Genomic DNA, 12,166 nt, shown 5'->3' on the forward strand with positions numbered 1-12,166 from the left:
CGGTGATTTAAATTATGGTAACAATACAGAAGCTATCAACTTTCTTCTGCATGGTTCATAGATAGCTTGGTTAAATGGAATTTGAAGATCTGTATTTATAAAAACAGGGAAGGTGCTCAAGGAGATAAATTCTTTTTTAAAAAAAGGTCAGAGAGAAATTGCCAGAAAAAAACAGTAATGACACAGATAGGAGGAGAAGTTACTGCAAGTTGTTTGTGTAGTTTATTCTAGTCCTTAGAGGCATTGAGACCTGCAATGGAGTGGCATGTTTCTCTGGACAGCTTGCCTTCATCTAGTTGACATTTTGAAGGTCTTTTTTACTATGGTGTTGAAGTGCATGGTATCTAACAAATGTACATAGATGTCTTCTTTAACCAGCACCCAGTAGATAAATAGACATCACCCAGGATTTTAACCCCCAAGAACACCCAGACAGGACACATCACCTTTTGGTCACAGGGGAAGTCACGCATACCAGGATGACTTGCTGCATTAGCTGTGGCCCATTTGATCATAAGAGTGGAAGACCAGATCACAGCTGGTGCTTGGCAGTCTTAACAGCTTGGCCAAACTAGCTTCTGTGCCTTCTGTTCTTTCTCTAATTCTTGCATATTAGAAATGAAAAGTCAATGTCAATAGAGGATAACAAATCTGTAGTCATTGCTGGGTTCTGCTCCCTCCCCTTCATCCTACAGACCAGTTGCAAACGATTCCTGTTTGCCATGTTTGGCCTCAATATATTGGTCTAGACTGTATAATCCATAAGTGATTTTTATTTAGCTTTCTAAATGACATGTTTTGCAATTATTAATACTTTTTTATACCGGCCAGTTTGGATTCCATGGTGAAATATTTCTCTCAGCTTCAGACCAGGACAAACATTGGTTAATACATTTACAAATATGGTTTTGCATAGGAATGTTTTCCTGCTGTTCCATTTGTTTTTGTAAGGCTGCTTGCACTGAGGGAAAATCTTGGCATATCCATCATGACAAGGCAAACCTACTTTTCGTGAGCAGTAGTGGTGCCTGGTATTCCATAGTTTCCATAACGTGCTGCTAGATTCCATGTAACTCTGAGCTAAAGACTGGTTTGGAGTCTGTTGGCTTTCATTCACTTCCATTTTCCTCAGCCTTTGTAATGCTTTTGCTTCAGCTACAGGCACAAGATGCCTAGGCAGCACAGCAATGCCCACGAGTTTCGTGCCAGCCCTGAGTATCTTTCAGACAGTTTCACGCCCCCACATGTCCCCCCCCTTCACAAAGATATTTTCTTTCAACCTGACAGTACAGCTACTGCTTCAGTTTGAGATGGTGTTTTGGGGTTTCTCACGTCAGTACTCTTCAGTGCCTAATTCAGTAATTTTTACCTACATCCACAAGAGATGGTTTGCTGGCACTGGGGTAGACTCTTACTAATGTTGTTTATTCTCTCGTATGGCTGATCTTGCGTTTGGAAAGGGCTTGGGAATCCTTTTTTCAGGCATTGGTGCATACCTACCTGGATATAGAATCAATTTTCACACACTGGTGCTTCCGGTTCTGGTGTGGATGCAGAAATACCTATTTCCTACCTGGCTTTTACCTTGCCTGTGTGTAGACTTGTGACCCACTCTTCATATTGGCTGCCAGCCAAGGTAGTCATTTCTGGCTCAGCAAGAACTATCCTTCACTGCATTTCTGAACTGCAGGCTCGATTGTTTTTATCATGCTAGATATAAATCTTTTCACCACGCTCTCATTCTGAGTGGTTGTATCAGCTGTGCAACTGGCTACCTGCTCCCAGTGTGGCTGGCGATGTCTTTGCTTCAGTCGGAAGTTCAGGGCTGCTACCTGGGCAAAGGCCAGTAACGCAACCCCTCCATCCAGTTCCCCCAGCCCCTCTCCCCCACCCCTTTTTTTTTGGAGACCATCACACTTCTGGTCTCATAAGCCTTTTTGTAACTGCTATCACCTGCAATTTCTGACCTGCAAACCACTCCCATAGATGGATCATTTTGAACAATTTTGCCTGCTATCAATGCAGGCTCTGAAGTGCCTGTTCTGAGTGGGTGGAAGTCTGTGTCTCCTCCAGAGTTTTCTTGCAAAACTGTTCTGGAACCCAATTTCATCCTCCCTTCTTAATCAAGTGGTGTAAGCCCTCAGACATTATGTTCTGCTCCAGTGGGCCCTGGTCCTCAGAAGAGCATCCTGTGGACCACTCTCCAAGTGAGTGAAAGTATCTGATGTTTTCCACTGCCTCTTTGTACTCTCAGGGGAAGAAAAACAACTAATTTTAGTGGGCTTCATCACTCCCTGAAAGCATCTAAGCCCCTGCTACAGTCAGTGAAGAGAAAGAGGTGCCTCCCCCTGTTTCGGAGATTGTAATGCCCTCTGTAAGGTTTCAAAAGCACATATCTCTTTCCACGGACTATGAACTACCCTTTATAGGGCGTGTAAGTCATCATGTTAGGTGGAATAGATCATTCTCACCCTCCTTTATTCCTTCTTTCTGTTTCTGCCTTCCCCTTCCTCTCTTTGCTTCCTCTCAAGGCCAGGTGCCAAAAATGCTAGTGAGGCAGTATCACAGCTATCAGCGTAAATTGTCAGACTAGATTCCACCTCTTACATTTTACAGAGCACTCTCATTGAAATTCCTCTTATTTTAGGTGGTGGTAGTATTTTAAATTCAGAACTATGTAAAGAATTGGCGATAACACTGAACGGCTTAGCTGTGAAGGGGTGGTTACAGATCAAGTGAGGAAATGTTTGCACAAATCCTATGTAGGCAGATTCTCACCTAGAAAAAGCTTGCGTTTCTGCCAAAATATTCAGAATCTCTCTGGCATCCACCACGAGACAATTGTCAGACTTGATTGGTCCAGCAGAGAAAGGCTTTTGCTTTCCTTTCTGTGTATTTGGTGCCAGCATATTTCCCTGACAGGGATGTGAGAGGTGACTGGATGAGTTAATTGACCGTGGAAAACGCCTAAGAGGGGAGTCTTTCCTTCTACGTCTTCAGAGGTGAGTGGAAGCTGCAGTTGCTCCCAGGGAGGATGGGTTGCCTGCGTGCTCAGCTGTTAAAAAGTCCTTAGGTGATATTGGCTGATGCTGTTTAAGCATTGCAGGTGGAAGGATGGGTGACTCCAGGCTTGGCGTTGGAGCCAGAGCAGCGAGAGAAGGGACCTGGGAGCTGCCTCAGCTGGGAAGGCTCAGCTTGAAATGTGCCTTGGCCACTGTTCATTTTTTGTCAACAAGGCTGATACTTCAGTGACCTCAGGGACAAAGGAGTCCCAAATTTCTCTTTAGCACGTTGGTAACGAGGTCGTAGGTAAAACATGATTCCAAATTTGCTATACCAGAGAACACAGTTTCTGATTAATTTGCTGTTCTCTTCTGTTTTGCGTATTCAGTCAAGTGTTAGGAGGCAATAGTAGGAGAGGGGAGACAATATAGATTATGCCAATTCTAATAGACTCGGCTGGGCTTCTTAGTGGCTTACTCACAGATATTTGGATGTTGTTTTGGGATGGGATTGCTGTAGATGTGCTTATTTTTGTTTTAAAGATGGAGAATTATAAAGGTGGGGATTCCAGTGAGGCATGTTTCAGCCCTTAAAATATTTCCACTTGTCAGTTGTTATCAACTAATCAAGAATAATCATGAGCAAGGAGCCTAAGGATAAGGTTAAAAGGTGCTGACTGGACACAAAGATGGGAATGGCTTGCCTTAGGTAGCCTAAGTAATCATTTGTAGTATTGGCAAGGGGAACAGTGGACACAGCATTATCCAGGAAGGCTAAGACAGGTGTTTTATGAAGGTTAAATGTGGAGTTGCTGACCTTAACAAAAGATTTCATATACAATGCTAAAATGTGTAAATTAAGTTTTAAAGAAAAAAACAAGTGAAATGTGGTACCTTTTGACCTATCGATGGAGAAGAGCTGCACAACATGTCTCATAAGCAGTATAACAAGTGTCACTAAGCACTAGGGATTACAGGGAAAACAGAACTATCTTTTGGGAGATAGACTATACTGAGACAATTGAGCAAAGAGCATCTCCTGCACTTGAAGCCTCTTGTGCAGAGGTCAGGGTTTGTTTGTTTGTTTTAGTCAAGTATGAAAATATTTTCTGAACATTCACATTCTTTGTAGAAGTGATCCTAATTTCTCAGCCATCTCATTAACTGTTGCTTTCCCTTTAGTGCTGAGAATATCTGTTTAAACACTTTGTTGCATTCTCCCATAAAACTTCTGATCTAAATCTGTCCACCCAAGTAATACCAGAGATTTATTTAGTCATGGAGATTGAAGAATGAAATGCAAAGTTAGTTTTCCATTTTAACATGAATTCAGCTGCCAACACCAGCATCTTCACTGCCTCACCCCCTGCATGTTAAATTCATTATTCATAGTATCTGTATGTCATTGGCAGAGATTTGCCTATGTGCTCTTTCAGAAATAGGTTGTCATTATGTAACCTCACCTAACCAGCTATAATGCTATGGATAGGTATATGCAACACAGCTCTAAAAGAAATGAAAGCACTTATTTTTATGGAACATTTATTTTCAGATAACAACATATGTTACAGTTGTGAGTCTGAGAGTATTAAAAACTGCTTTAGGAAGTGATATGTTTTTATCACTTGCTGTTTGGGAGCCAGTCTTATTTCTCTGTTTAAGATAACAAAGCAAGTCACTTTATGGTGTCTCAGTAAAATAATACAAAGAAATAATACCTGTTTCCTATAGGTGTTTATTCATTTAAAAATTAGAAAAGCTTCTTCCAAAACAGGAAAGCATATATGTGATGTGTATAGACCTAATCTTAGCAATTGTACTGACAGGTACTGTTGTCTCATCTGCAAAATATTCCCTATCTGAGGGAGAAGTGTCCCTGTAATTGAGGGTTGCTCATACAAGTAAAGGGTTGCAGGATTGGCTCCAAAATAAATATCCAATTCTCTCTTGTCTATGCATAAATAAATAAATAAATAAATAAATAAAATTGTTATTTGCATAGAGGAAGACTCTTTTGAAAAACAGGTGAACAATGTTACAACAGCTGTTAACACTGTTTAGGCCAAAAGGTCAGCAAAAAGAAAATAGCTTTCGCAGTTTCTGAGCAGACACACACTTTTGCAGACACTGTCAGATTTTTTGTTTCACTTGTCTTCCTGGGTGAGACAGTCACTCAAAAACAGGATCAATGACTTTGATCAATACCTCACCCAATATTCCAAAAGGTCATATATATCATTGTCTCCTAGCTCTAGGTTAATTTGCAAACAGACGTTACTTATATTGGAGCAGTGCCTGGAGGATTCATGCGGGGTGGGAAAGCCACTCCGCTGTGCAGACACAAAATAAAATCGTCCACACTTACAGCTGAAAGAGGAGCAAGCTGTGCTGGCTAGAGAACACAGGCAGCAAAGGTTTGTGAGGGAAGGGGTAAGTGAAGGTAATAGCAGAGGAATGGCAAGGCAAGGCAGTGCCTTTGAGCTGCTGTTCCCTAAGGGGGAGAAACATCTGCAAGGGATAGCTCATTAGAAGGCTTCAGCTGCTTTTAGCACCTAGAGCAATAAAGCAGATTTTCAGAGGAGCTGGTGCCTGAATATTTCTGAAAATCTGCCCATAGCGTGATGGTGGGAGCCACAAGCTACTGAGTACTACTGAAGACTTGGCTTCTGTTTAGCTGTTGACACGGCAGCTAAGCCCATCTGAAAATCTGCGTTTCAGTGTATCTGCTTGCCCTGTGAGTCAGTGAGCGTTCCTTCTGCACGTCCACTACTAGATGCTGTTGTCACCTAGGTGTGGGAATTACTGATGTCATCAAAGGTTAATATCTAAAGAAATAATTTCATTTGGAAGTACCCCCAACTGAAAATCTGTGAATCACTTCCCAGGACAGCTTCCAGCTTGCGTTTTTGAAGATGCAAGCAGGTAAGGGTATTGCCTGGTATTTGTTTTAGATCATTGTTTCATGAAAGTGGAGGTCTTGCTCTGCCGTGTAATGCCCAGATATGAAATACAACAGTGCCTGCCTTGAGGTGTTACTGTGTTTTGGTACACTTTTTTTCTGGGAAATGGCATAAAGTTATTATATTCCACATATACAGAAAGCTCTGGTCTTTGATTAGGTCCTTAGATTTACTCATGCTCAAGGGGAAAACAAAATATTTTGTAAGTAATGATAAAAAATGAATTTGAGCTTCACAGAAGCGGTTGGATTTCATGGGCTGTGAAATCAGAGCTCAGAAAGAAACATTGCATCCTAAATATTTTACTAATAATTATAATTGCTTTAAGTATAGCATAACCAGGCTAGTGGTATTTGTTGTTGTCCTTTAGGAACACATTTAATTTCTCAAGTGTCTCCTGGCAAACATTGCTTTCAGTGAAATCAACATGAGAATAACATCAGGGAGGAATCTAAAATAATATAATTCCTTTCATCAAGTGCAGTGCCACAAAATGTTTATCTGTCTCAGCCACTATGTGCAAGTACAGTCATCCGACTGTCACCAGGGTGTGGGTACACAACAGGATACACAATTTGGGTTAGCTTGCTACCAAACTCCTAAGTAAACATGTCTTCTCTAGAACTGGAGAAACCATGCACCTTCCATGAGGGCAACATGATCCAAATACAGGATATACAGCTTTGAATTATAAACCTGGACCACTCTGGATGTTGGAATGTACCTCATACATGTGAGCAGTTTTCTTCAATTAATATGAACAGCTTTCAAAGCAACACCAGCTCTTCTGCAGGGATTGCAAGAAAAATATCTTTTTTACATTCATTGCATGTAAATGGTGCCATGATATCATGCAAATCTATCAGCTGCATCATCAGCTCACAGGTGTAAATATACTTCAACAGTAATATACAATGAACTGGACTTACTTGTATTTAAAAGTTACAAATAAAATATAAATATAAAAGAAAGTAGATATTGGAAACAGGGTTTGGGTTTTGTACAGGTTATTCAAGTTGGGTGTTGCACCATTAAAATCAACCAAATAACCCTATTTCAAACCATATTAATATTTTTGAGACCAAGAACATTGACATCACTAATTCTTACACAATACAAATTTTACATTAAAAGCTGTTCCAAGAAAATGGAAAACCAATTCTACTAGACTAGTTTGTGATTCCTTTATTCACATGGAGTATCCATTGCTACCTTAAACCAGAATTCATTGAATCCACTTGGTTATCTGAAGAGCAAAGTACTTCTTAATGTAATAAGATGTAATAATAATGTAAGAACACACTTGCCTGATACTGTGAAGATCCTCACCTCCCTGAAGGTGACACACACCACAGACGACAAACCTTGCTAGGCTTGTTATTCCAAAGAAACTCTTCATGTTCATATGTGCTGTTATGGCTAAAGGTGTTATTCCATATGCACACACAAATCAGGCCATGACACTGTTCAGCTATTACGGAAGAAGAAAAACATCAGAGACTCTAGTAACTACATGCCATAGCTTTTTTCCTAAGAAGTGAGCTGATGTCATCTTATGCCAAATGGATCATAATTTTGTGTAACATTTACAAGCTCTTGGAACCCCAAATTGTTCTCCAGAATACAAGTTCTTTACAACTCAGTTATTAGTAAAGCCTTTAGCAAAGGCCTTGCTTTCAAAATAAATCGATGAAAGCCTGAATCTGCATCCAAGTCTGAGTCCCAGATGCTGACTCAACATTTTGAATCTCTTAATCTGGCAATATGCATCTTGTAAAATGTGGAGATCAATTTTGCAAATAAGAATCCAGTTGTCACCAAAACAGAGTTAGTAATTCCAGATTGATGTGTGAATAAATCAGCAACTTTAAAGAAAAAAATTATTATTTCCAGCTAAGAAGAACCCTTATGTACCATAAATCTGAACACCCTAAGCAAATCTGCCACAAATATAATACCAACTATGTCTTAAGAGAATTCTTCACCGTTTGCACCAGCATGTTGTCTGAGGGGATTTTGCTTGAGGATGTTAGAGGTAAAAAGTTTTTTATTTAATAATGAAAAATTGATTGCAACGTTAACTACAAAGAGACCACTCCTTCCCCATAACTGTTAAAATGCAGGAAGCCATCTATTCAATAATGCAGAATTGTTGTGTATTAAAAATTTAAATCCATAAATATTAATAGAACACAGGTCAGTCTTTTAACCAACAGAGGTAGTTGTACACACAGCTGTCATTGTAAGGCTTTTAAGGGTTGTGCATTTGTTATGGCAAAGAACAAAACAGAAACAATAAAAGGTAGTTGTCTGATACAGGAAATTTTTATACGCTATTGCAGATGAATGATGAGGACAAGAAATCCTGGATTAATTCAGGGCTCTGTGGTTGTCCTTTGTGAAGGACACATTCTTATTTCAGATCTAACAAGTCAGTGTGTTGGAGTCCGCTTTACAAGACCATGGCTTACAGATGCTTGTAAAGTAGCGACAGACAAAATTCCTTTCTGCAACCCTGCTCCTTTACACCACTTTGACTGTGTAAATTGACCAGAAAGTTGACATTGCTTTTCAGCTGATACTGCTTTTCAAAAGGCTCAGCCAGTGTATGCCAATGATGTGTCCTGTACCAATAGACACATGACTGCCATGCAGAAGACGAGAAGGAAATAGCTAAGGTTATTACAGCCCAGGCATGCCTGGCCACTAAAACAGTCTCCAGGAATGGGGAAGTTGAGCAGGTTGTGAGAGTACTTTAAATGATGCCAGTCAGGGTAAAGCAAAACCTAACTGCTGGAAGGCAATAACTATCTCCTCAGCAGCGATTCCTCCTAGCTGCATCAGCAGTTTCTGGATGCAGGTAGCATCAGCCTTATTTTTGCCTAAAAAAAAGCAGGCTTGCTGGAGTAGACACATATGGCCCTTTACAGCCTGAACTAAATTAAGGTTGTTTGAGCATTAAGCCAGCTCAGTCAGGTTAGCTAGTGAGCCAGGTGCATGAGCAGCAGCCTAAGTGAAAGACATGCATGTGACTCAAAAAGAGAGGAGCTAGGACAACATTCCCTGTGACAGGGTTGTCAGGGCTGTGTTTTGGGATGTGTTTCTTTCTGTGCTCTCTGGTGTCCTCCCTCAGCTTCACTGGGAAACCACTGGGGCATGGCTACGCTGTTATATAGCCTTGCCTTATTTATGTTAGCCACGCTGATGGCTGAATAACCATGGCTTAGAAACACTGTATAATACTGAAAATGGAGGCAGGAACAGATGCCTGGTGCGTGAAGAAGAAGAGCGAGCAATGGAAGTCTGATTCTCTTTTCCGCTTCTGTGGCTTGCCAAGTCAGTTGCCAAATGGTGCAGGAAGGAGGAGTGGGCTTGTTCTGTAATTCGCGTCTCTCAGAGCTTCCATTTGGGTCATGTGGTGTTTCGTGGAGTATTTTGCACTTCCACAGAATTGGTCATGCTCATTTAGAAGAAACGTTTATTCAGAATGGGGGGGCTGGGGGAGGATGTGGCACCATCATGATGTCAGGTGGGAATTTACAGTTCAGCTCTGAAGTCACTGCAATTGGGAAGTACTTCCTGACTCAGTAATGCTTATTTCCCCTCCCTTCCCTGCCTCCTCCTTGGATTAGGAGTACATGAAGGTGCACTTGAGAGGCCAAGGGAATGGACTGCAGAAAGGGCCCAGGATCTCATGCTCTCCTTAGACAGCCTTTCCTGTTTTCACTGCCAGCAACAGAGTATTGGAATAGACGGACCACTGGTCTGTCCAAGGAAGGCACTGCTTGTGTTCCTGCGTACTACTTCCATCTCTTGTTCCAAGATATTTCTCCTCCTGTTAACCCAGCTTTGTGAGAATACAAATGCAAAAATAGGAATACCTTGCTGTAGTCTTATGTGATTGCCTTATTCAGGGTAGTTGTTCTGGATTTCCACTATCTGTAAGTCCACCAGTAGAATTGATTCTGGCTAAAAACACTGAAAGGAGATAAAGAAAAGGAAGGAATTAAGGCAGTCTTGTAACAGCCAGAAGAAACCATCAGAGAACCCGAGGTACCCTCTACATTTGGTGATACTGTTTGGCTAGGATACCAGGCTGGGCAAGGGCTGGTATATCATATCCATGTTGTGAAGGGCAGGGAACATCCTGAAGACCTTAGAGAAGGGGGAAGAACACCAGGCCCTCTGATAGCCTCATTGAGGAAGGGGATGAGGACACAGATCCCCTGGAGAGAGCCAAGAGCTCTCTGAGACATGCCAATGCAAACAATACAAACCATGCGACAATACTCCTGAAAATAAAGGGAAGGAGTCTCAGGTAGGTGCATTTCTGCATGTTTCTTTCTTTTTCTCCTTTTTCTAACAGGCTGTTGGTTCTTCCCTCCCTCTATGCTCCCAAAACTCAGGTAGAGAGGTAAGGAAATGCAGCCCAGAGAGTGGGAATAATTCTCCATATGTGCCACAGAGAAAGCTGATCTTGTCACAGATGTTGTCCTTTGGCACAATCAGGACAGTACCTATGTTTTCGCCATTTCTCAGACCGACAGTGTTGCACACCTTCCCAAACTCCTCTGCTGTGTGCTCCCTGGCAACAGTCCCTGGTGGGGCTGGCAGCACCCGGGGTCAGAGAACGCAAGCCATGGGTGGTGGTGGTGCTCTCTGAGAAATGTGCCAGCCAGAATCACCACATCCATATTCAGCAATATTCATTGTGCTGACACTGTATTCTAGGACACTCAATGGTTCAGACAGGGCCTTCAAATCTCCAGGCTGTGAAAAGCTCTCTCAGATATTTGCCCTGCTGGAATTTGCTGGACTGGCTTGAAACAAACCTAGTCTATTTAATACATTTGGCAATAACTCTAAAAAACCTGCATGGAGTTTTCTCACAGCTTTTTTCCTGATGTGTTTTCTTTTTAATGTGTCTGTTTTGTCCCTCATCAGGGTCTATAGCTGGTATATTGTACAGTCATCTTCTCCACATCTACTGCAAACTTGAACTTCATTGTAAGAATAGGAGAAATGGGCAAGGGAAGAGTTCTTTTTTTGATTCTTACAAGGTCCAAGGCAGTGCATGAGCAGTTACAGAGAAACCAGCCCATACAGGAAAAAAAGCAGAAGACTGGGATGTAAATAGCGAAGGTCACCACAGATTCATCAGCTAGCTGTGCAGGTAAGCAACAAATTGTGTTGAAAATTAAGTTATCTGTGACTTCCATTCACTGTGACTTTTGCAAAGCTTTCATTCCAAAGTGAGGAGCTCCTGTGTGATCCATCTGTGTGCTCAAAGACATGATTTGATGTTAGGGATCAATTTGATTTTAGAGTAAAGAAAGTCATAAATAGTTTCACAAAGGCAGTGGAATGAGAAAAGTACAAACTTGATGAGACAACATGCAGTTAATGCAATGCTTTGAAATTAGAAACATTGATTTGAAACTGGATGGTTGTTAGGTAATCTGAGAACCTGTTTAGAAAGGTTGTATTTAGTTATCTGATTCTGATAGTGAAAAGCAATTTCAGGGATATGCATTTGCCTTAAACCTCTTTGTCTGTGTCCCGAAGAGCCCTTGATAGCTACACCGTAGAGCTGGTGGCATGTTCCCAGCTTTAACAGTGTGACAAATCTGCAAAAGATTGATGGCCACTATTAACACAGCAGAGGAGCATACAGGTCCCTTCTCAAGCTACACATCAGGCTGTGTTTTGGAGTAGAATCCACAACCAATGCCATATCTCTTGTTTTCCCTGAAATTGTGCCCCTCTCAGGATGACCATTTTTATCCCATTGTGTATTTGTGATTACAGTTTGTTGAACCCCGTGACATTAAAGTTAAATGCGGCATATTAGCTGATCTAACTTGGACCTTGACAAGAGAAGGTCAGGTTACAGTAGCAGTTAACAATTTTCAAATACAAGGTTAAGTAGTCTGAGGTTAGAGAGGAAAAGATCAGTAGAACAACTCTAATAGATTTGATATGAACACACCCACTGTATTCATTAGTAATCAGCACCTATCCATTAAAAGAAATTAAAACAAGAGAACCCTTTCTTTTGATTTTTTACCAGTCCCTGGATTCCCTCCCACATAATTCCTTTTCGATTTTTCAGTCTAGTCCATTTTACTAATTGTTCTCACACGTGAACTTCTATTCAGTTTCATAAAATCTCATGTTACTGCACATGATTAACACCACTGTCAT

At 41.2% G+C, this 12,166-nt stretch overlaps 1 long non-coding RNA gene across 2 annotated transcripts in view; it reads left to right on the top strand.

The window, feature by feature from the left end:
* The first annotated feature begins 2,882 nt into the window (after window positions 1-2,882).
* LOC112995838 (uncharacterized) overlaps window positions 2,883-12,166 on the top strand; it is a 54,274-nt gene continuing 44,990 nt past the window's right edge. For both annotated transcript variants that reach the window (XR_003262261.2, XR_010388253.1), the window contains exons 1-2: window positions 2,883-3,002; window positions 10,907-11,135. This is a non-coding gene — a long non-coding RNA (uncharacterized LOC112995838). The remainder of the gene's footprint in view (window positions 3,003-10,906; window positions 11,136-12,166) is intronic.

This window comes from Dromaius novaehollandiae, chromosome 3, assembly GCF_036370855.1.
Source record: "Dromaius novaehollandiae isolate bDroNov1 chromosome 3, bDroNov1.hap1, whole genome shotgun sequence".
Lineage (NCBI taxonomy): Eukaryota > Metazoa > Chordata > Aves > Casuariiformes > Dromaiidae > Dromaius > Dromaius novaehollandiae.